Here is a 22,721-nt window from a genome sequence, read left to right as displayed (position 1 = left end):
TGGATCAATTTCACTATCATTATTCGGAATTCTTTATCAGGTAGATTCCCTATCTCTTCCTCTTTTGTTTGGTTTGGTGGGCATTTATCCTGTTCCTTTATCTGCTGGGTATTCCTCTGTCTCTTCATCTTGTTTAAATTGCTGATTTTGGGGTGTCCTTTCTATATTCTGGCAGTTTGTGGAGTTCTCTTTATTGTGGCTTTTCCTTGCTGTGTGTGGGTTTGTACTGGTGGCTTGTCAAGGTTTCCTGGTTAAGGAAGCTTGTGTCGGTGTTCTGGTGGGTGGAGCTGTATTTCTTCTCTCTGGAGTGCAATGAAATGTCCAGTAATGAGTTATGAGATGTCTATGGTTTTGGGGTGACTTTGGGCAGCTTGTATCTTGAAGCTCAGGGCTGTGCTCCTTTGTTGCTGGAGAATTTGCTTGGTATGTCTTGCCCTGGAACTTGTTGGCCCTTGTGTGGTGCTTGGTTTCAGTGTTGGTATGGATGCGTTTGATGAGCTCCTGTCAATTAATGTTCCTTGGAGTCAGGAGTTCCCTGGAGTCAGGGTTTGGACTTAAGCCTCCTGCTTCCAGTTATCAGTCTTATTTTTACAGTAGTTTCAAAACTTCTCCTTCTATACAGCACCATTGATAAAACATCTATGTTAAAGATGAAAAGTCTCTCTACTGTGAGGGTCACTCAGAGAGGTTCACAGCGTTATATGGAGAAGAGAAGAGGGAGGAGGGAGTTAGAGGTGACCCAAATGAGATGAGGTGGAATCAATAGTGGAGAGAGTGGGGTAGCCAGTAGTCACTTCCTTATGTGCACTCCACAACTGGACCACTCAGAGATGTTCACGGAGTTATACAGAGAAGAGAAGGAGGAGGAAGGAGACAGAGGTGGCCAGAGGGATAAAAGGGGGGAATGAAAAAGAGGGAGACAGATCCAGCCAGTAATCAGTTCCCTAAGTGTTCTCCACCATCTGGAACACACATAAACTCACAGAGTTGGGTAGAGTAGAGAGGGGTTAGGGAGGAGACACAGGCGACCTGGTGGAGAAAAAGGAGAGTCCAAAGGGAGAGAGAGCAGTCAAGCCAGTCTCGCTCCCTAGTGAAAAATGGGTCCTGAAGATTGGGTTCTTAAAGGTACAAAATTGGTAACAAATACATAAAAGCAAAAATTAACAATCTAGAGTAGAGTTTGGAATTTCAAAAATACGATGTTAAAGAAAAGAAGAAGGAAAAGAAAGAGAGAAAAAACGAACAAAGAAAAACAAACAAGGTCGTGAAAATTATAAAGAAAATACAGGTACAAAATTGATAACTAATACCAAAAAGCAAAAATTAAAAATCTAGAGTAGAGTTTGGAATTTCAAAAATACAATGTTAAAAAAAAGGAAGAAGAAACTTAAAGAGAGAAAACAAACAAACAAAAACAATGTAGCAAAAATTATAAAGAAAGTACAGGTACAAATTTGATATCAAACACAAAAAAGCATAAATTAAAAATCTAGAGTAGAGTTTGGAATTTCAGATATACAATGTTATATAAAAGAAAAAGAGAATGAAACAGAAAAAAATAAAGTCACAGAAATTATAAAAAAAAAAAAAACTGTAGGTACAAAATTGATAACATATACCAAAAAGCTAAAATTAAAAAACTAGAGTAGAGTTTGGAATTTCAAAAATACAATGTTAAAGAAAAGAAGAAGAAAAAAAAAAGGTCAAAAAATCATAAAATATATATATATGAAGTTTGCTGAAGAAGAAAAAAAATAGGGTCTTTTTTTTTTTTTTTTGCAAAGTAATAGGTTATAAAAGTGAAAATTAAAGGAACGATAGAGGACTTAAAAAAATTTTTTTTAATTAAAAAAAAAGAAAGAAAGAATGATCGTAAAAATAGTAAAAATATATCTAGGACTTTCTCTGGTTTTGTTGTATTGTGGGTTCAGTTCATTTTTGGCTAGTTCCTTGGTCCGACTTATATTTCTCAAGATCTATAGGCCCCTTCCTATGTAGTCCGTAGTAACCACGGGGTTTTAATCTATTGCCCGTAGCTTCCAAGGCGTTTCCCTCTGTTATAACTTCTTCTGTTTGCTGGTCGCTTCAGTGTCCGGCTTCCGCCCTGACACAAAGGGGACGGTGGAGGACACTTTATTTATTTATTTATTTTTTTAGGCTCACTTGTTCAGTCGCGCTGTGGGGAGGGAGGGAGGGATGCTGCAAACAAATAACACTGGCGTGCGCTCGCAGTGCCTCAGCCACACTGGGTCTGCCCCCACTAACGGCGCATGTAGCCTCCCTGCCCACACTGCTCAGGCTCTAGGTTGTTCCGCCGAGAACAATCCGAGGCCGGCCCTGGGTTGCATGCACCTCCCAGGTCCAAGCCGCTCAGGTTCAGGCACTGGGGTAGTCCTCAGAGGCGCAGACTCAGTTGGGCCTGCATTTTGTGCTCTTCCCAGGTCCGAGCAGCTAAGGTAATGAGGTGTTTGGCGAACACCAATGCTGCGACTTATCACCTCCCCACCACTCGGTTATCTGGGTGTAAAACCAGCGCACCTTCTCAGGGAGATGTTGACCGTCCAGACCCCCAAGAAGTTTTAGTTAGCAAAGAAGCCTGCTTACAGTTTTATAGATAATGTCTCTCTGGGGCTGCGATTGCCCCCTTCCGGCTCTGGCTGCCTGTCACCGGAGGGGGAAGGTCTGCAGCCGGCTATCTCTGTTCAGTCCTTTGTTCCGTGCGCGGGCCTGGCGGTGTCTTAGGTTGGGGCTGGCTTTTCGCGTGGTAGATATCCCACAGTCTGGTTTGCTAGCCCAAATTATTTCGCTCAGATAGCACTCAGGGTATTCAGGCCAGATTCTTACTGTAAGCGATGTAGCCGGCGCCGCACCTCCCTGCCCAGCTCCCGCTTGCTAATGGCGTGTGCAGGCATCTGCGCTGCTTCTCCGCTGGGGGAGTTACCGTAGGGCTCGCAATCTGCGAGTTTTACTTGTTTATTTTTTCTCCCTGTTATGTTGCCCTCTGTGCTTCCAAAGCTCGGCACAGATTCAGCAGTGAGAAGGTTTCCTGGTGTTTGGAAACTTCTCTCTTTTTAAGACTCCCTTCCCAGGACGGAACTCCGTCCCTCCCTCTTTTGTCTCTATTTTTGTCTTTTATATTTTTTCCTACCTCCTTTCGAAGAGTTGGGTTGCTTTTCTGGGTGCCTGATGTCCTCTGCCGGCATTCAGAAGTTGTTTTGTGGAATTTACTCGACGTTTAAATGCTCTTTTGATGAATTTGTAGGGGAGAAGGTGTTCTCCCCGTCCTACTCCTCCGCCATCTTGGCTCCTCCCCTCGGGTTGGTGATCTTTGAATCGTGGGTTGTCTCCTGCATCCGAATGGTCTCCCACAGGAATAGCCAGGATGAAATGAAGATGGACACCTCAGGGCTTGGAGGCTGGAGTTTTTGGGTACTGGAGTTCATCATGGGAGGAGGGGCTTCACAGTCAGGGTATGGGGCCCCACCCTGGGTCTATTTGCACACAGGCTTTCTGACTTCTGGCTCTGGTCCCACATCAAGCTCAGAGGCATGTGCACTGTCACCTCCTTGTCCTCTTCACAGAGTGGTGGGAGTGGCACCTCCTGGCCCATCTTGACCCATGGATGCTGATTAAGACATAGTAAATTAGCTCTGTTTGTAGGGTTGAGGGTCAAGCACATGGTAATGCCCTATGAGGCCATGGAGGTGCTGGGTTTGAAAATCATCGTCCACCCTATCAGGTCCCAGGCAGCTCCGCAGGTCTGACATTCTATCTCAGTTAGTCATACAGTTGTTGTTTCTGAGACTATTGTATTTTTGCACCTCTTGCTGGGAAGCCTGCAACAGAAATGTTTCGCAATAAAATTTTGTATTCTCCCAGCCAGCCCTTTCTTTTTCTGACTGAGGCCAGAGGGAGTGGCTGGGAACTCTGGCTGCCTGGCTTGGTAGGAGCTTCCGACCATGTTGGCCGCACTCAGGTCAGTGGGTTCCCTCTGGGGCTCTGCTGCAGGTTTTTCAGGCGCCCCTGGAGTCACGGGTGTCGTGGGTGCCGCTGGTGTCTCGGGTGTCAGTGTGCCGGGAGTGCCACTGGTGTTCCACGTGCCGTGGGTGCCACTGGTACCCTGGGTGCCTGGGGCGCCTTGGGTGCGGCAGGTGGCGGGCGTGCCCTGGGTGTTCCAGGTGTCTCAGGTGCTGCTGCTGTCTCGGGGGTCACGGGTGCTGCTGGTGTCATGGTGTCAGTGGTGTCATGGGTGTCACTAGTGACTCAGGTCCCACTGGCATCTTGGGTGCCACTGGTGTCTGGGGTGTCAGTGGCATAGTGGGTGCCGCTGGTATCCTGGTGCAGCTGGCGTCTCTGGTGTCTCAGGCGCTGCTGCTGTCTTGAGTGCCACTGGTGTCTTGGATGTCATGGGTCCCGCTGGTGTCTTGGGTGCCACGAATGTTGAGGGTACTGCACGTGCCGCGGGTGTCACGGGTGCTACTGCTGTCCCAGGTGTTGTGGGAGCCACTTGTGTCACAGGATCGCAGGTACTGCTGGTGTCGCAGGTGTTGTGGGTGCCACAGGTGTTGCAGCTGTCGCAGATGCCACTTATGCAGGGGGAGGCTGAAAGGTCACACGAGGGGGCTGGGTTTGGGGTACCTGCCCTCACTTCCAGGCTGGGTGCGGGGAGGGAGGGGGGAGTCTTGGTGGTCTTCTGTGAATTGTGGGTTGTCTCCTGCCTGGAATGGTCTCCCACAGGAATAGCCAGGCCAGTAGGAGGGTGGACGCCTCAGGGATTGGAGACTGGAGTTCTCAGTTGCTAAGGTTCTTGGAAGAGGAGGGAGGGCCTCACAACAGTGGTCTGGAATCCCACCTTGGGTCCCTTCAAGTGCAGGCTCTGGTCCCACCTTGAGCCCAGAATCATCCCCACTGTCACCCCCGAGTCCTCTTCAGAGAGTGGCAGGAGTGGCTCCCGGCCCATCTTAACCCATGGATGCTTCCAAGTATCAGTTAAAGTACCTCTGTGGATAAACCCTACAGGGTTGAGGGTGAGCATATTTGCCAGTGAGCTTATTCCAGACAATAGGTAGTGTGGGGCACAATGTGTTGCCCTATGAGCACTCTGTGCAGAGCTGCCAGAAATCTTGTCCCTGGAAGGGGCAGGACCCGGTTACCATGGCTGCAGGACGACACGGAGGCTCCACACACGTCCGCAGGTGGGCCCATGCAGCTCCGCCCCGGGGCGAGCTCAGGGGCATGTAGGCTGCAGTGCCGCAGAAGGTATCTAGCTTCTCTCTGGGCCTGTGCTCGTTGCTTACCGGAGTCTGCAATCTCCGCCTTTCGGTTCCCATAACGGAGCGAGCTGCTTAGGGCCAGGGCCCGGTGCATCGCGCTCGCTGCTCAGAGCTGAAGGGCCAAGAGCGGCTGCCGGAAGCGGCCTCGGGCCCCGCCTCCGTCACGCGGCCCTGCTCATCCAGGCAAGTGTGCATGTCTCCCCCACGGAGGCATTCCATAATGAGAGTCTCTCTCATGTGTCAGTGACTTTCAGGAGTTTCACAATATTGGGATGGTTCAGAACTTGCATACTGTTGACCTCAGGAAGGAGCTCCTGGAAACTGGAAAAGCTCTGTTGACGTTCATTTATGACCTTAATGGGCACCTGTCCCCCTGTCACAACATGCCGTGCCAACTTTACTTTGGCAAAGTGGCCTTCCTCTGATTGTGTGGAAGATTTTGTAAATCTCAGTGCCAGCATCCTTGTTAGCAGAGATGGCCATGAGGTCCATAGATAGATGGCTGTTTAGAAAAGCTAAACAGGGGACGACAGAGGATGAGATGGCTGGATGGCATCCCTGACTCGATGGACGTGAGTCTGAGTGAACTCCGGGAGTTGGTGATGGACAGGGAGGCCTTGCGTGCTGAGATTCATGGGGTCACAAAGAGTCGGACACGACTGAGCGACTGAACTGAACTGAACTGATTATGTAATAAACATGCACACACAAAAATCATCATCTGTTCTAATACTTATTTGGAGAAGAAAAAATCTGATTGGTCTCTAAGAATGAATGTATGTGTCTGACCTCAAGGATAGCATTTGGAAATTGTAGTGTCTTTGTCCTCCAATATAAAGGTAAGCCAGAGTCAGGTCCCTTTCAATATGGCAGCTCAATAACAGAAGCTACAAGATAGACAGATGTGAGGCAATAACAATAAGAGCAGGCTTTAGGAAAAGGAACCGAGGACCACTATTAATAGATGCACAAAAGTCTCAGAACCCCCTATTCGAAATGCCACCTCGAGTAACATGATAATAAAAAAAATCTACAAAAATGTTTAAAGTAATGTGTAGGACCCTGTATTAGTAGTAGTCTGTGTAGTGTTAGTCACTCAGCCATGTCCAACTCTTTGCGATCCCCTGCCAGGCTCCTCTGTCCATGGGATTCTCCAGGTAAGAATACTGAAGTCGGTTGCCATGCCCTCTGCCAGGGGATCTTCCCAACCCAGGGGATCGAACCCATGTCTCCTACATCTTTTACATCTCCTGCATTGGCAGGCACATTCTTTACCACTAGTGCCACCTGGGAAGCCCCAGTAGTCTTCAGGGCACCATAAAAGAAAAGCACACACTGGATCCCTTAAACAGCAGAAATTAATTTTTTCACAACTCTAGAGGCTAGAAGTCCAAAATCAAGGTGTTAGGATTGGTTTCAGTCAGATTTCTTTTACTGGCTTGTAGATAGCCCTCTTCCAACATTGTTGTTGTTGTTTAGTCACAAGTCGTATCCAACTCTTTTGCAACCCCATGGACAAGACTGTAGCCCACCAGGATCCTCTGTCTCCATCCTCACATGACCTCTTCTCTCTGTTCACACAGAAGGAGAGAAAGTTCTGGGCATCTCTTCCTCTTCTTATAAGGACACTTCCTATCGTATTAAGGCCCCACCGTTTGGCAAGTCATGCTAGGGAGGCCAGACGTCCCCAGGCGGCAGGAGGAAATGAATGGCAAGCGGTGGACCTTTTTTCTGACATTCCTTTGCTCCTGCTTTAGTCACGAGTAGGAGGCTCCTTTTAATTGCTATGATGACAATGGGTTCTACCTGAAAGTACCTTTTTCCCAAACCTTGAGCTGCTAATTGCCCAAAGAAACAATACATCTTACTCATGAAAAAGTTTTTCTTAAGCTATGTTAATGAAACTATTTGTTTGTTTGGAGGTCTGTTTTCCTTCAAGACTTAATTGTTTTGTGGATACAATATATCTCACCCAGAGACATATAGTCTGGAGAGGACTCCCCTTGTGCAGATATGTATGCTATGGGAGAGAAACCTGGTGCAACTCTCTCAACCTTGAGGTGTTTCTTCTATCTATGATCGACAACTTGCTAACAGGCATAAGATGCCTTGCTAAAAACCGGCAAGGGGGTATCTTTTCTGCCCACTTCTGCTGTTTATTGTCAGAAGCTCTGTCTATCCTTTTTGTGCTTTAATAAAACTTTGCTACACAAAAGCTCTGAGTGATCAAGCCTTGTCTCTGGTCCCAGATTGAAATATTCTCATCTGCAAGCCAAAAATTCCGTTGTCGTTCTTGGCTCACAGCCACAACCTTTCATCTTAGGGGCTCTTCCAGGATCTTCAGGACATGGTAAAGACACTTAGAGCTCTAGTTCTTTGGTTCTCCTAGTAAACATGTTTTCTACTTTACTAACACAGTATGCCTGGTCTGTGTGAATGCTATAGGGAAGAGATGCACAAACAAGTGTGAAGCAGGAGTTGAGACTGGCTTTGTGGTTCCATGGCGCCTCATAACGACTGAAGGTAGCCCAAAAGGGAGCCAGTCAGGGGTTTATACTGACCTGCCAATGCCAAGAGCCATCCGATGTCCCTGTGAGGGGAGTGGCCAGAAATGGGTGAAACGCGGAACCTGACTTTTCTTTCTCAGTCAACTTTTCCTGGCCTCTTTGGCCATTTTGTAACTACCTGGGGAATTGAAACTACTAACCTAATCTGTAAAATAATAGACTTTCAAGGGACTTGAGATCCATGCTGTTACTGTGTACTTTTACTTAGACCCCAAGTTTGGATTGATAGTCATGAAGCACCTAGCCTTTCTAGGAACCAAAAGTTACCTTGGTTGTATTCTCATGTACTGCAGACAGCAGTACAGTTAGGTTAGGTGTTAGGTGTTAGGTTAGGTGTTCCTAGCTCCAGGAACGTCTCTCAGGCTAGAGGTTGCTCTCTTAGCTGCCTGCCTCAGGGGCCAGCAACCTGAAAGTGAGTCCTTGTCACAGCCGTGCCTCCAGTCTACGTGGAGAGAGGCACTGCGGGCGATCATGAGGTTTCTGAGGACACAGCACAGAAATTCTAGGATCTGGTCAGATTGGAAGTGCAATGGGCTTCTTCCTTTGGTAACACTAGCTCTTAGGGGACCAGAGGAGGCTCTCCAGTGACTTTTGTCTCAACTCTTTAGATATTCTTCCTGTGGAATCTGTGGAAATGAACTCAAAGGATTGGCCCTAATAGCTCAAAGACAAAAATCACTTTTTCCTCTCTGGACGGCCCTTCACCACCTCTTTCACTATGACATATATACTGGTGTCGTGACACTCCGAAGGGACATTTTGGGTTTTGTGTTTGTCCCTTTATGGTTTTCCAGTTTTATTGTGGTCAGGAATATATTCAGGACTGTGCACAGGCACCCAGGAGATGAATCTTTCCTCTAGTCGTCTTAGCTTGGGAGGCATTCTGGAAGGCTACTCTGTTGCACCCTGGGTGACATCAGAGGAAGAGCAGAAATCAGGAAAAGGTCTTAATGGTGAGCAACTGGACATCAATCTGGGATGCCATCAGGTCTACCCCTGGTTCATCTCTATCCCGCCTCGCTGATAGAATGGAGAAGGCCAGTGATGAGACACCTGTGTCGGTAAGAGACAGGTTAACTCCAGCTAGGGAAGGAAGCTTAGGTGGAAGCCCTATCTCCATTCCCATCTACAGCAAGGAGGGACACCTCGGGTAGAAAAGAGCCAAAGTGCGGGACACTGCTTTTTTCTCTTTCACAAACGGGAGCTAACAGTTCCAGCCATACTACTTTGGACTGTATCCTGAAAAACTGGGATAGATTCAATTCCCAGGGCTTAAAGAAGACACACCTGACCTTCCTATGTGAAACTGCATGGCCACGGTATCCACTGGAGGACAGCAAACAATGGCCGGTTGGAGTGTCTCTTAATTATACCATTTTGCAATTAGACCAGCTCTGTAGAAAACAAGAGAAATGGGTAGAAGTGACATATGCGCTGCTCTTTTTCGCTCTGTGAGACACGCCAGACATGTCCTAAGGGTATAGATTTGGGTGTGACACTTTCAGTTCCCTCCTGTTCTCCTACTTTGCCCCCATATCTGGGGCTCCCAACTGAACAAACTCAAAGTCAGGGCACCCCTCTAGGAAGGGTTGCCTTGGTCTCGGTAGAAATTCATACTGAAATTCAAACTCCTGCAGTCTCAGCAGAGGTTCAGGCAATCCTCGTTTCAAGATGACCTCAGACTACTGTGGTTTCAATAGAAACTCAGTTGAAATAAAGGAAACTCAGGCAACTAAAACTAAGGGTAAAATACAGGATGAGAAAGGAGATGAGATGGAGGAAGAGATGGAAGATAGGAGACAGAGATAAGGAAAAACAGACTTCTCCAATCTATCCCTGGGATCATATGCAAAGGGCAGCTAGAGAGGCTGAGGAACAGCCACACAAGCTGTTGCCTCTTCAGGAAGGACCCACTGGGAGGAATAACCAGTCTATGAGAGTTAATCACCCCTTTTCTTATCAAGAAATACAAAGAATCAAGGAGGATTTGGGAAACTATTTGGAGGACGCAGAGAAATATATTAGAGCATTTAAGGGTGTTATTCTGTTTATGACCTTACTTGGAAAGATGTGATGTATATCTTGGGACAGACGCTAACTCCTGACTCAAAAACTCGAGTTTTGGAGAAAGCTGTTGCCTATGGAGATGAATGGCTTGGTGATGAAACAGCAGGAAAGATAGAGGACAAGATAGCCACCCTCCCTACTGGGAATCAGGCAGTCCCGACAACAGAACCAGACTGGGACTATTACATGGCTAAAGAAAGATGGGATCAGAGTCACTTTGTCAGATGTGTTCTTGAAGGACTCAGGCAACCACACGATAAAACTTTAAACTATGCCAAACTGGCAACAATAAAACAGGGAGAGAAAGAAGAGCCTGGTAAATTCCTAGACAGACCACAGGAAGCCCTTCACAGATTCACTGAGATTGATCCCAAAAGTGAAAAGGGAACAGTGATCTTAAAAGATAGACTTCTTACTCAGTCAGGTCCAGATATCCACCATAAGCTACTAAAACAAAATTGGAAACTAGGTTTTCTGTTGAGAATCAGGGCAGCTGTTCTGAACATTTTCCACTCAAGGAGAATGGTTCTGGCTGGAACTGTGCTGGTAATAGGAAATGCAGCTGACACTGCGTTGACAAATCTTAGTGAAGGCTCAAAATGGAAACTGAGCCAATGGTCAAGGTCATCTCATTTTCCCCAGCAACTCACGATTTGGAGGAGGAAGAAAGAGTCATAGAGTGAGCATCTGCTATGACTCAGGCTGCTAATTGCTTCACACTAAACCAGTTAATCAAAACCTCCCAGACACAAGACAATCTACAGAATGGAAGAAAATATCTGCAAATGATGCAACCAAGAAGGGCTTAATTTCCAAGATGTACAAAGAACTCATACAACTCAACAACAATAAAAGCCTATCCAAAAATAGGCAGAAGAGCTAAATAGACATTTCTCCAAAAAAGCAATCAGTTCAGTTCAGTCGCTCAGTTGTGTCCAACCCTTTGCGACCCCATGAATTGCAGCACGCCAGGCCTCCCTGTCCATCACCAACTCCCGGAGTTCACTCAAACTCACGTCCATCAAGTCAGTGATGCCATCCAGCCATCTCATTCTTGACCACTGAGCGACTGATCTGATCTGATCTGAATGATATGTTTTTCTAAAAATCTCTTGTCCTTACTCTCCCATATGAGTGTCAAAATTATATGAAGTTCTGAAAAAAGAATTCTACAGCAATTTGAATTGGAAGTATGTGTTCCAGTTCATTTAAGGGAATGGGCTCCTTTATAGTATTCAGAGTGCCTTTACTTGTACAGGTTTTCTGTTATGTGTTTCAACAATATGTTGCATTTTTCTTTATGGGTTCTGTGAGGATTAATTCTGTGTGTCACTTCTCACCCATATCTGATCAGGTGACATTTTAATGAGATTTCAGACTTGGAATTGATGTTGGAATGGCTTAATAATTCTGGGGATGTTGACATGGGGTGAGTGTATTCTGCACATGAAGAGGACATGAATTTTGGGGGCCAAAAGGCAAAATGTTATGGACCAAACTGTATCCCCTCAAAATTTGTATACTGAAGTCCTAACCACCAATGTGACTATATTTGGAGACAGGGTCTATAAGAAGGTTACAAGTTAAATGAGGCCAAAGGGTGGAGCCTTAATCCCATAGGAAGTGTCCTTACAAGAAGTGGAAGAGACATGCAGAACTCTCTCTTTCTGTGTGTACAAAGAGAAGAGGTTATGTGAGGACGGAGACAGAGGAGCCTGGTGGGTTAAAGTCCTGTCCATGAGGTTGCAAAAGAGTCGGGGTATCATTCACTGGGACCTGACCCTGAGCAACTTGCTCCGCAATGAGAACCAGGTGAAGATTTCGGACTTCGGTCTGAGCAACGAGCACAGCCCAAGAGAGAAGCTAGATACTTTCTGCCGCACTGCCGCCTACACGCCCCTGAGCTCATCCCGGGGCGGAGCTGCATGGGCCCACCTGCGGACGTGTGGAGCCTCAGTGTCGTCCTGCAGTCATGGTAACCAGGTCCTGCCCCTTCCAGGGACAAGATTTCTGGCAGCTCTGGCACAGAGTGCTCATAGGGCAATACCATGTGGTATTGTATGCCATATGGTATGGCAATACCATATCGCTCATAGGGCGATACCCCACACTACCTGTCGTCTGAAATAAGAAGCTCACTGGCAAATATGCTGACTCTCGACCCTGTAGGGTTTGTCAACAGAGGTACTTTAGCTAATACTTGGAAGCATCCATGGGTTAAGATGGGCTGGGAGCCACTCCTGCCACTCTGTGACGAGGACTCGGGGGTGACAGTGGGGATGATTCTGGGCTCAAGGTGGGACCAGAGCGTGCACTTGAAGGGACGCAAGGTGGGATTCCAGAGCATTATTGTGAGGCCCTCCCTCATCTTCCAAGAACCTTAGCAGCTGAGAACTCCAGTCTCCAAGCCCTGAGGCATCCACCCTCCTACTGGCCTGGCTATTCCTGTGGGAGAACATTCAGGCAGGCGACAACCCATGAATCACAGGCGAAGACCACTGAGCCTACTACCACCCCACCCTGCCCAGAGGCAGGGCCACCACCCCAAGTCTAGACCTTGAGGCCTCCCCCTCCACAAGTGGCATCGGTGACGGCTGCGACACCTGCGGCACCCACAACACTTGCGACAGCAGCAGCGCCCAAGACACCAGCAGCACCCAAGGCACCTGCAGCAAAGCCTCAGAGGGACTGGCCCAACTGACCCCTGAGGGTGGCCAACACCATCAGAAGCTCCTCCCAAGCTGGGCAGCCCCACTCCCCAGCCACTCCCTCTGGCCTCAGCCAGAAATAGAAGGGGCTGGCTGGGAGAATATGAAATTTTATTGTGAAACATTTATGTTGCAGGCTTCCCAGCAAGAGGCATAAAAATACAATAGTCCCAGAAATGTCCCTTGTATGACTAATGGAGACAAAAGGTCAGATCTGCCGAGCTTCCTGGGACCCTGTCAAGTAGACTATGATTTTCAAATCCAGCACCTCCACAGCCTTCAGAAACCCTGGCCAGCTAGAAGGATGGTCTAGAGTGGCCTGGGCAACCATGAGGCATCACCCTGGCCTGACCACCCCTCCTCCCCTATTGGGTAAAACTTCACAGACTGAACTATCCCCCAAGGCATGTCCCCCTTCCTCCACAATCCCCCTTCAATGTTGGTGGTGGAGGAGCTAGCTTTTGCCAACTCTCTGGTTCTTCATAGTTTTAATAAACTTCATTTCTCCAGAAAGATGTATCACCCTCAGTTCTATATCCTCTCCAGTTAGAGAAGTGTGTAGTCATGTAGGACTTGGAGTTAATGACCTAAGAATTAGCACAATCATTCTCAAGAGAGAAAATTGCTGCACTGCAGGGCAGAAATGCAGAAAGAGTGTATTATTCTCCTGCACTGACAATACTGAACATTTTCAGAAGGGCCGAGGGGAACTTTTGATCTCTGCAGCCTGAGTTAATCAGGACTGGGAGGTCTAGGATAGAATAGTAAGTCCCCTGAACCAACCGGTGTGCAGTGTGGTCAGCTCCCTGTGCAGATGAGTTTCCTGAAAGTCCTGCAGGAGTTGGGTGCTCTCCTCTCCCCTGTGGGAAGGAGCCCTGATGGGTGGGGTTTTGTTAGAACATTGCTTCTGTTTTATGTTTTGATGTTTTGACCTCGTGGCATGTGGGATCTTAGCCCCCTTACCAGGGAAGGAACCTGCATCCTCTGCATTGGAAGGCAAATTCCTAACACTGGACTGCCAGGGGAAGTCCCTTTTTTGATGCGTGGGTTTGACTGCAGGGACTGGAAGATTTGAAAATTCTACATTTGTTAGCACTACCTAGTTCCTTCGTTCAGAGTCCTGACTCTGGGGATGCACACTCTCAGTGGCAACGCCTGCACTGTTCCGTTGGCTCTTGTGCGCTTACATGTCACTTGCCGACTGCGGAATCCTTCACAAGGCACAGAGCACTCTGACCACGTGCCCGTGAGCCACCTAAGAACAAAAACTACAGGAGCTTAGTAGGTCAGACCCTATGGGGACTGTCTTCCAGAGGGAAAGCCCATCCTAGCATTATGATTGTTTCAGGGCCTACACACATGTATCTGGGAATGGGCAGCAGCACATATAATTCCCAGCCATATTCTCAGATTTCCTTTCACTCAGAAGCAACAGAATTGCCATGTAGAGACAAGAGCATGGGGTGGGATAAAGTCACCCTCAGGGATACAAAAGCCATCATCTGTGTGGCCTCAGAGAGCAGAGCTAGGGCAAAATTAGGTGGAAATTTCAAAAAGGCGGATTTCAACTCATTGAAACCAAAGGGAAGGAAAAGGAAGCACATATGTGGTCCTTCTTGTTGTTGCTCAGTTGCACAGTTGTGTCTGACTCTTTGCGACCCCATGGGCTGTAGCCCTCCAGGCTCCTCTGTCCATGGGATTTCCCAGGCAAGAATACTGGAGTGGGTTGGTATTTGCTCCTCCAAAGGATCTTCTCAACCCAGCAATTGAACCTGTGTCTCCTTCAGCTCCTGCATTGGCAGGCAGATCCTTTGCCACTAGCGCCATCTTGGAATATGAACTGGAAGATTGTAATTGACATATATACACTGATATATATAAAATAGATAACTAATGAGACCCCAAAGTACAGCATAGGGAACTCTACTCAGTGCTCTGTGGTGACCTAAATGGGAAGGAAATCCAAAAAGGAGGGGATGTATGTATATATGGGGCTGATTCACTTTGCTGTGCAGCAGAAACAAACAAACATTGTAAAGCAACTATACTAAAAAAAAAGAGTAAAATAAAAGATGTTTCTGCTTATAGAGTTAACAAGGCACTCTAGTGAAAGTCTCTCAGTCCTGTCTGACGTTTTGCGGCCCCATGGACACTCTCCTTGTAATTCTCCAGGCCAGAATACTGGAGTGGATAGCCTTTCTCTTCTCCAGGGGATCTTCCCAACCCAGGAATCAAACCCAGGTCTCCTGCATTGCAGGCGGATTCTTTACCAGCTGAGCCACAAGGAAAGCCCAAGAATATTGGAATGGGTAACCTATCCCTTCTCCAGCGGATCTTCCTCACTGAGGAATCAAACTAGATTCTCTGGCATTGCAGGCAGACTCTTTACCAACTGAGCTATCAGGGAATTCTGAAGGCACTCTAGGAAGGAGATAAAACTCAGGAGGCTCCTGCCGAGGCATTCATGAGGAATGACAATGACAGTGGTAAATTGACAGGAACGGAAGGAAGTGAGAGGAAAGGGGTGTGGGTAGCTTAGGATATAGTCATTGTGATCTGGAACACTAGGGGCAGATCAGATTTGGTGGAGATTATGAGCTTGATTTTGAATACCTTTAAAACTATTGATTTGTGTCATTTATGACACTGAAAGGTTATTAATGGTTTTACTCTTGGGGGTGAGGATGATACCACTCCAATGGCAGAAAGTGAAGAACTGGAGTCTCTTGATGAGGGTGATGGAGAGTGAAAGAGCTGGCTTAAAATAAATAGTTAAAAAAAAAAAACCAAGATCATGTCATCCAGCCCCATTACTTCATGGCAAATAGAAGAAGAACAGGTGGAAGTAGTGACAGATTTCCTCTCCTTAGGCTCCAAAATCACTGCAGATGGTGACTATAGCCATAAAATCAGAAGATGATTGCTTCGTGGCAGGAAAGCAATGACAAACCTAGACAGTGTTGAAAAGCACAGACATTACTCTGCCAGCAAAGATCTGTATTGTCAAGGCCATGGTCCTCCCAGTGGTCACCTACGGTTGTGAGAGATGGACCTACAGAAGGCAGAACACCTAATAATTGATGCCTTCAAACTGTGGTTCTGGAGAAGACTCCTAAAAGTCCCTTGGACAGCAAGGAGATCAAACCAGTCAATCTTGAGGGAGATCAACCCTGAAAATTCATTGGAGGGACTGATGCTGAGGCTGAATCTCCAGTTTTGGTCATCTGATGTAACAGACCACTCATTGGAAAAGTCCCTGATGCTAGGAAAGATTGAGGGCAGAAGGAAAAGAGAGTGTCAGAGAGTGAGATATCTGGATGGCATCACCAATGCAATGAACATGAACTTGGGCCAACTTGGGGAGATGGTGAGGGACAGGAAGGCCTGGCATGCTGCAGTCCATGGGGTCACAAAGAGTTGGACACAATTGGGCAACTGAACAACAACAATACCCTAGGGGTAGAGTCTCAGGAATGGTGATTTTCACAAGTACCTCTTGTGATGCTGGCCCACTGCCATATCTCCTAGGTGCACCCTTGAAGTCAGTTTCCCTGTGCTCTTAAGGTCCATTGTGAGTGCAGGGAGCAGGTGAGGGTGCTAATTAAGAGCTACTGCTGCTGCTGCTGCTAAGTCGCTTCAGTCGTGTCCAACTCTGTGCAACCCCATAGATGGCAACCCACCAGGCTCTGCCATCCCTGGGATTTTCCAGGCAAGAGTACTGGAGTGGGGTGCCATTGCCTTCTCCAGGTAATTAAGAGCAGGAACTCTAAAATCAGAATAACCCAACTTGAATTCTGTGTAGCCTAGAGGACCTTTTCCAACTGTATAATAGAGAATGAACAACACTGGAGACATCCCTGGAGGTCCAGAGGTTAAGACTCTGAGATCCAGTGCAGGGGGCTCGGGTTAGGGAACTAAGATTGGGCATGCAGCTTAGTACAACCAAAAAAATTTTTTTTAATTTTTAAAAAAGAAAATGAATAATCTCAACTTGATAGGTGACTGTGAGGTGATCCACATACACTACTTAGCTGAGCACCTCATACAGTCCTCGTAAAATAAATGTTAGTGGTTGAGTTATTCAGTCCAAATTACTGTGCATTTTAAAACAAGTGAAATGCCTGGTAGCAAGCAGAGAAGAGTGACTGCAGACACCTCGGGGAGGTGGGGCAGTCCCAGATGTTACAAGGGTGGAATGCAGCTCTTCCATGGCTTCCGGAGCTTGTCACAGAAGGCCTCGCTGACTTCCTGCCCATTGGCTGGCCATCAGGCACTGGGATCTCTGAATTTGGGCTTCCAAGTGGCCGCACGTGTCAGAACAATGAATCCAGTCACCAAGCTCCTAGAAAGTCTCTTCAGAAAGAAAAGGAATGTCACAGATGGCCACTGGAGGAGAAGGGATGATGGGCTGGAGACGACCCAGCTAAAGACCACCATGAGCTGCTTTCTGATTAGTTCCCCGTCAACTTCTGAGTAGCACATAGAGAATCTGCCATCAGGTGGTGCAACTGCTGCTGCTGCTAAGTCACTTCAGTCGTGTCCGACTCTGTGCGACCCCATAGACGTCAGCCCACCAGGCTCCCCCGTCCCTGGGATACTCCAGGCAAGAACACTGGAGTGGGCTGCCATTTCCTTCTCCAATGCATGAAAGTGAAAAAGTGAAAGTGAAGTCGCTCAGTTGTGTCCGACTCTTAGCGACCCCATGGACTGCAGCCTACCAGGCTCCTCCGTCCATGGGATTTTCCAGGCAGGAGTACTGGAGTAGGGTCCCATAGCCTTTTCTGAGACGGTGCAAAGGGGTCCTTTAAATCTCATTTTCCCTTGACTAGCTCATTGTAATACCTGGCAGGGGTGGGGGTGGGGTGGGCAACCAGGATGGAGTCCTTGGACCATAGCCTGGGAGAGGGGCTGTCTCAGACCAGCTGGATCTGCCAGCAAAGTCCCAGAGAAGGAGGAGATACTCTGTGCAGTGGGCCGGCTCCTGAGGACCCTCTAAGCAGAGACAAGAGGACAGAAGAGGAGGGTCTTCCCAGGGGATGCCCTAGTGGGTTCTCTTTCTCAAAAGTGGATCAGACCAAGAGAGATGAAAGATGATTTAGCAGGGATTAGGGATTAAGCAGACAGGTTCAAGATATATTTCAATTCCATTCTTACTTCTCCACTAATTCTTTTTCTCAACTTCAAATGAGTCCTATAGCTGAATAAATAATTTGTCATGGAGCCCTCTGGAAAGGTGAAAATGGGAGTTTCCTTTAGAAAAGTTGAAGCTGACCACCTCCAATAATCCCAGCTTGCTTTCCTTTTAGTCCTTGTTCCAAGCAGCCTTTCCTTTCCTTTTGACACTGGGTAAAAAGATGAGATAGGACATGACGAAGACCGATTTGTGTATGATCACAGAAAGTGCCAGATTTTCTTGTAATAATCACAAGTAAGTAATAGCTAACCAGCTGTGTCCACAGCTGTACTCCACTGAGTACACCTGTGCCTTTAACTTAATTGTTTTCCGGTGCTTCCTTTGATTTTGGAATATTTGTCCTAAGCATCATATGATATCATTTGCAAAGTAGAACAGAATGTATTTTTAGCTGCCCCCCACCCTAGTGAAAGCGAAAGTCACTCAGTCGTGTCTGACCCTTTGCAACCCCACAGACTATACTATACAGTCCATGGAATTCTCCAGGCCAGAATACTGGAGTGGGTAGCCTTGCCCTTCTCCAGGGGATTTTCCCAACCCAGGGATCGAATCCAGGTCTCCCACATTGCAGTTGGACTCTTTACCAGCTGAGCCACAAGGGAAGCCCCAAACAAAAAAAAAAGATCAACAATTCACTTATATGAGAGCTTAAGAATGAGATGATAAAACCACAGAATAAAATGGAAAACTACAGAGCTGAGGAAACAAACTGTGAAACATAACATCATTAAAAACTAACTCAGAACCAAGAGGAAAAAATAGAAGAAACGTGGCTGAAGGTCCAATTAATGACACAGAAACAAGACTTGGAAGTGAATGCAGTGTTTGGGAGAGAGAAAGAAAAGTTTTAAAGCAATCAGAGGGGTGAACAGAGGGCTGGGCTACAAAGGACGCTTCTGGGTGATGGAGATGTTCTGTATCATGAATGGGACTGGGGTTCTGTGGTCAGGTCCACCTGTTCAAACTCATCACTTTAGATTGACACAGCTTTTGTTTGTACACAATACTTCTCTAAAATCAATTTTTAATGTAGTATTTAGAGATAAAATGAGAGAGAATCCAATATTGAGGATAGCTGGATTATTCAAGTAGAGGTTTCAACACATGAAACAGAAAAAAAAGTTCATAAATAAAATATGTGAAAAATGTGCCTAAAATACAGCCTGGAAAGGTTACACTGTCTTCCAGGAAAAAGTGATACAAAATGATTAATGTAAAAACCTAGACATTTCAGCAGAATGCCCTCCCTAAAGATCAGATCAGATCAGTCACTCAGTCGTGTCCGACTCTTTGCGACCCCATGAATCGCAGCACGCCAGGCCTCCCTGTCCATCACCAACTCCCGGAGTTCACTCAGACTCATGTCCATCGAGTCAGAGATGCCATCCAGCCATCTCATCCTCTGTCGTCCCCTTCTCCTCCTGCCCCCAATCCTCCCAGCATCACAGTCTTTTCCAATGAGTCAACTCTTCGCATGAGGTGACCAAAGTACTGGAGTTTCAGCTTTAGCATCATTCCTTCCAAAGAAATCCCAGGGCTGATCTCCTTCAAAATGGACTGGTTGGATCTCCTTGCAGTCCAAGGGACTCTCAAGAGTCTTCTCCAATACCACAGTTCAAAAGCATCAATTCTTCGGTGCTCAGCCTTCTTCACAGTCCAACTCTCACATCCATACATGACCACAGGAAAAACCATAGCCTTGACTAGATGAACCTTTGTTGGCAAAGTAATGTCTCTGCTTTTGAACATGCTATCTAGGTTGGTCATAACTTTCCTTCCAAGGAGTAAGCATCTTTTAATTTCATGGCTGCAGTCACCATCTGCAGTAATTTTGGAGCCTAGAAAAATAAAGTCTGACACTGTTTCCCCATCTATTTCCCATGAAGTGGTGGGACCGGACGCCATGATCTTCATTTTCTGAATGTTGAGCTTTAAGCCAACTTTTTCACTTTCCACTTTCACTTTCATCAAGAGGCTTTTGAGTTCCTCTTCACTTTCTGCCATAAGGGTGGTGTCATCTGCATATCTGAGGTTATTGATATCCCTAAAGATACCCACACCCTAATCCCTAGAATATATGAATATGCTGTTACATGGCAAAAGGGATTCTGCAGATGTGATTAAGGTTATGGATCTCAAGGCGATTATCCCAGTGGGCCTAATCACACAAGTCCTTAAAAACAGAAAGAATTCTCTGGCTGGAGTTAGATGCAGCAGAACAAGAGACAAGAGTGAGAGCATGAGAGGTACTCAACCCACTGTGGCTGGCTCCAGGATGGAAGGGGCCAGGAGCCAAGGAATGCAGGAGGCCTCCAGAAGTGGGAACAGCTCCCAGCCAAGAGCCAGCAAGGAAATGGAGATTTCAGCTCTGCAACTACATGGATCTGCACTCTGTCAACTGTCTGAATGAGCCTGGAAGTGGATTCCACCCTGGGTCTCCAGAGAAGAGATTAGGCTGACAGATGCCGTGATTTTAGCCTGGTGGGACCTATAGAAATCACTGAATCTACTGGGTTTCTGACCCACTGAACTGTGAGATAATACATTTGTGCTGTCTTAAAGCACTAAGTTTATGTAAATGAAGGTACTCAAAAATTAAGACTTTGAGGATGGAAAAAAGAATTGTATAAGCATCTAAGTACAAAAATCAAGTCCCTTATAAGAATAAAAACTCAGGTGGACTTCAGACTCAGCAACATTCAAAACCAGAAAAAGATGGAACAAAAGTTTTGAGAGAGAGAATTGGGGTCCCAAGAATATTATGTCCAGTCAAATTGTTATTCAAATATAAAGGCAATAATTTCCTGTCATATAGGAACAGTAATAGTACCAACCTCATGGGGTTCGGTAAGGATTAAATGAGCTGTCAGAGTGAAAAGTTCAATAATTACAACAAAAATGAGAACAACTAACATTCATTGCATTGTTATTTGTGTGAGATACTGTTCTATGTACTTCACATGTATTTTCTCATTTACTCATAGCAACAACCCCATTAGGAAGTATTATTATTATTCCCATTGTACAGATGAGGAGTGAGTTAAAGTTGCTCAGTCGTGTCTGAATCTTTGCGACCCAATGGACTATACAGTCCATGGAATTCTCCAGGCCAGAATACAGGAGTGTGTATAGCCTTTCCCTTCTCCAGGAGATCTTCGCAATTCTGGGATCAAACCCAGGTCTCCCGCATTGCAGGTGGATTCTTTACCAGCTGAGCCACAAGGGAAGCCCAGAAATGAGGAAACTGAGGGTAATTTATCAAGGATAAACTACCAGCATTATTTTACCCTGCCTCAGCAGTATCACAGGTGAGAGATGGAATTTAAGATCATCCAAGGTAACAATGAAAGAATCCTAGGAAAATTTGAAAATAATATTTTGGGGCATGTATTTTTCTGATTTCAAAAACGAATAAATAAACACCAATATCCACCTGCTAAAATAATTATTTGCTATTAAAGACAAAGAATGTAACATATATAAGTGAAAGGAAAGCATATTTTAGGAAAAATATTATCAAACATAAGGAAATGTTACAGCATCTCCTTAAAATTTAATGACAATAAAATTCAATGAAACGTTCTATAAAACAGAAGATAAATGATGAGACTAAAAAAGTCAGAACATGAACTTCCCTGGTGGTCCAGGAGTTAAGAATTTGCCTGCCATTTTAGGGGACAAGGGTTCAATTCCTGAAGATCCCACATGCTGCAGAGCAACTAAGCCCACGTGCCACAACTACTGAAGCCCGTGCACCTAGAGCCTGTGCCCACAACCAGAGAAGCCACTGCAGTGAGAAACCTGCACACCACAGCCAGACAGCAGCCCTGCTCACAGCACCTGGAGAAAGAGCGCACAGCAACAAACACCACGCAGGAGAAACCCGCCAGAACACGGCCGGAAAAAACCTCTGGCTTCATTGAGGGAAGACTAAAAAAATACAAAATAATGCCAAGTTTGCTCTATGACAGAAGAAAATCCAAATGAAGAGTTGAAAATACATTCATGATAAGGACAGCAAGTGGTTTTGTTTGAAGGGGAGATGTGCATCCAACACAGAGGAAAAAAACACAAACAGGCAAGGGAAGTATCATGTGTTAAAAACAGAGAGAGAGTCAACAGAGAGTTGGTGAACCTTTAAAATAATAGAAAAACAATAGAAAAGAGGCACCAGTACAATAGAAGAAAACTTTCATGCGCCCAAGAAAGATTTGAATCTATGTCCTAAAAATTCTGCTTACCAAAATTTTTGAAAAGAAAATAATACCTGGACTTATTCTAGAAAAATCCTCTAATTTTAAGTATATGAAGAAAAACCTAATCTCTAAGTGGGGAAAAAAATAAGGCTCACAACAAAAGGATAAAGGACAGCTTAGGCACAAATATCTCCTCTTCATTATTCAGAGCCATGTGTTCAGATACATGTGTTCATGTGTTCTTTTTTAAGATAAAAAGAAGTTTATTAAACAAGAGTTCATACTTCCGCTCATTTGAGGGTATAAGAAAGGCATTCTTAAATACAGAGAGTCTTAGAGATTATGCCATCTATATAAGCTCCCAGAAAAAAAAATGCAGAAAGATACACTCCCATTTAATGAGAATTTAATTTTTAAAATTACTATGGGAAGAAAACAAAAGCAAAACAAGATTCAGTACTGCATGAACACTGTATTATCTTTTGTTTAAAATTTAAAAAGGAAATTTGACAATGGAAATTAAATGCCTTCAATGAACCCATCTTCTGGCCCCCAACTTCCAGCCCAGCAAATGTGTCCTAAGGAGACAATTAGAGATGTAGAGAGGTGCAATTTGAGATTTGCTACAGTTTTATGTATCATAGTGAATAATTAGATACAAATGGCAGACAGCCAGAAAGATCTTTCTAAAAATGTAATCATGATTACATCACTTG

At 45.8% G+C, this 22,721-nt stretch overlaps 1 long non-coding RNA gene across 3 annotated transcripts in view; it reads right to left on the bottom strand.

Moving 5' to 3' along the window:
• Positions 1-1,725: 1,725 nt before the first annotated feature.
• The window catches only part of LOC132343408 (uncharacterized), a 44,892-nt gene continuing 23,896 nt past the window's right edge, over positions 1,726-22,721 (bottom strand). Inside the window, exons 3-4 of one of the 3 annotated variants that reach the window (XR_009492245.1) lie at positions 9,128-9,234; positions 1,726-6,844 (exon numbers count right to left, since the gene is read on the bottom strand). This is a non-coding gene — a long non-coding RNA (uncharacterized lncRNA). Of the gene's footprint in view, positions 6,845-9,127; positions 9,235-15,481; positions 16,969-22,721 lie in introns of those variants that run through there. The other 2 variants (XR_009492243.1, XR_009492244.1) reach the window with 2 other exon arrangements.

Source organism: Bos taurus, chromosome 21, assembly GCF_002263795.3.
Source record: "Bos taurus isolate L1 Dominette 01449 registration number 42190680 breed Hereford chromosome 21, ARS-UCD2.0, whole genome shotgun sequence".
NCBI classification, from domain to species: domain Eukaryota; kingdom Metazoa; phylum Chordata; class Mammalia; order Artiodactyla; family Bovidae; genus Bos; species Bos taurus.
The sequence above is the reverse complement of the archived record's forward strand: the minus strand, read 5'-3'. Positions and strand labels throughout refer to the sequence as shown.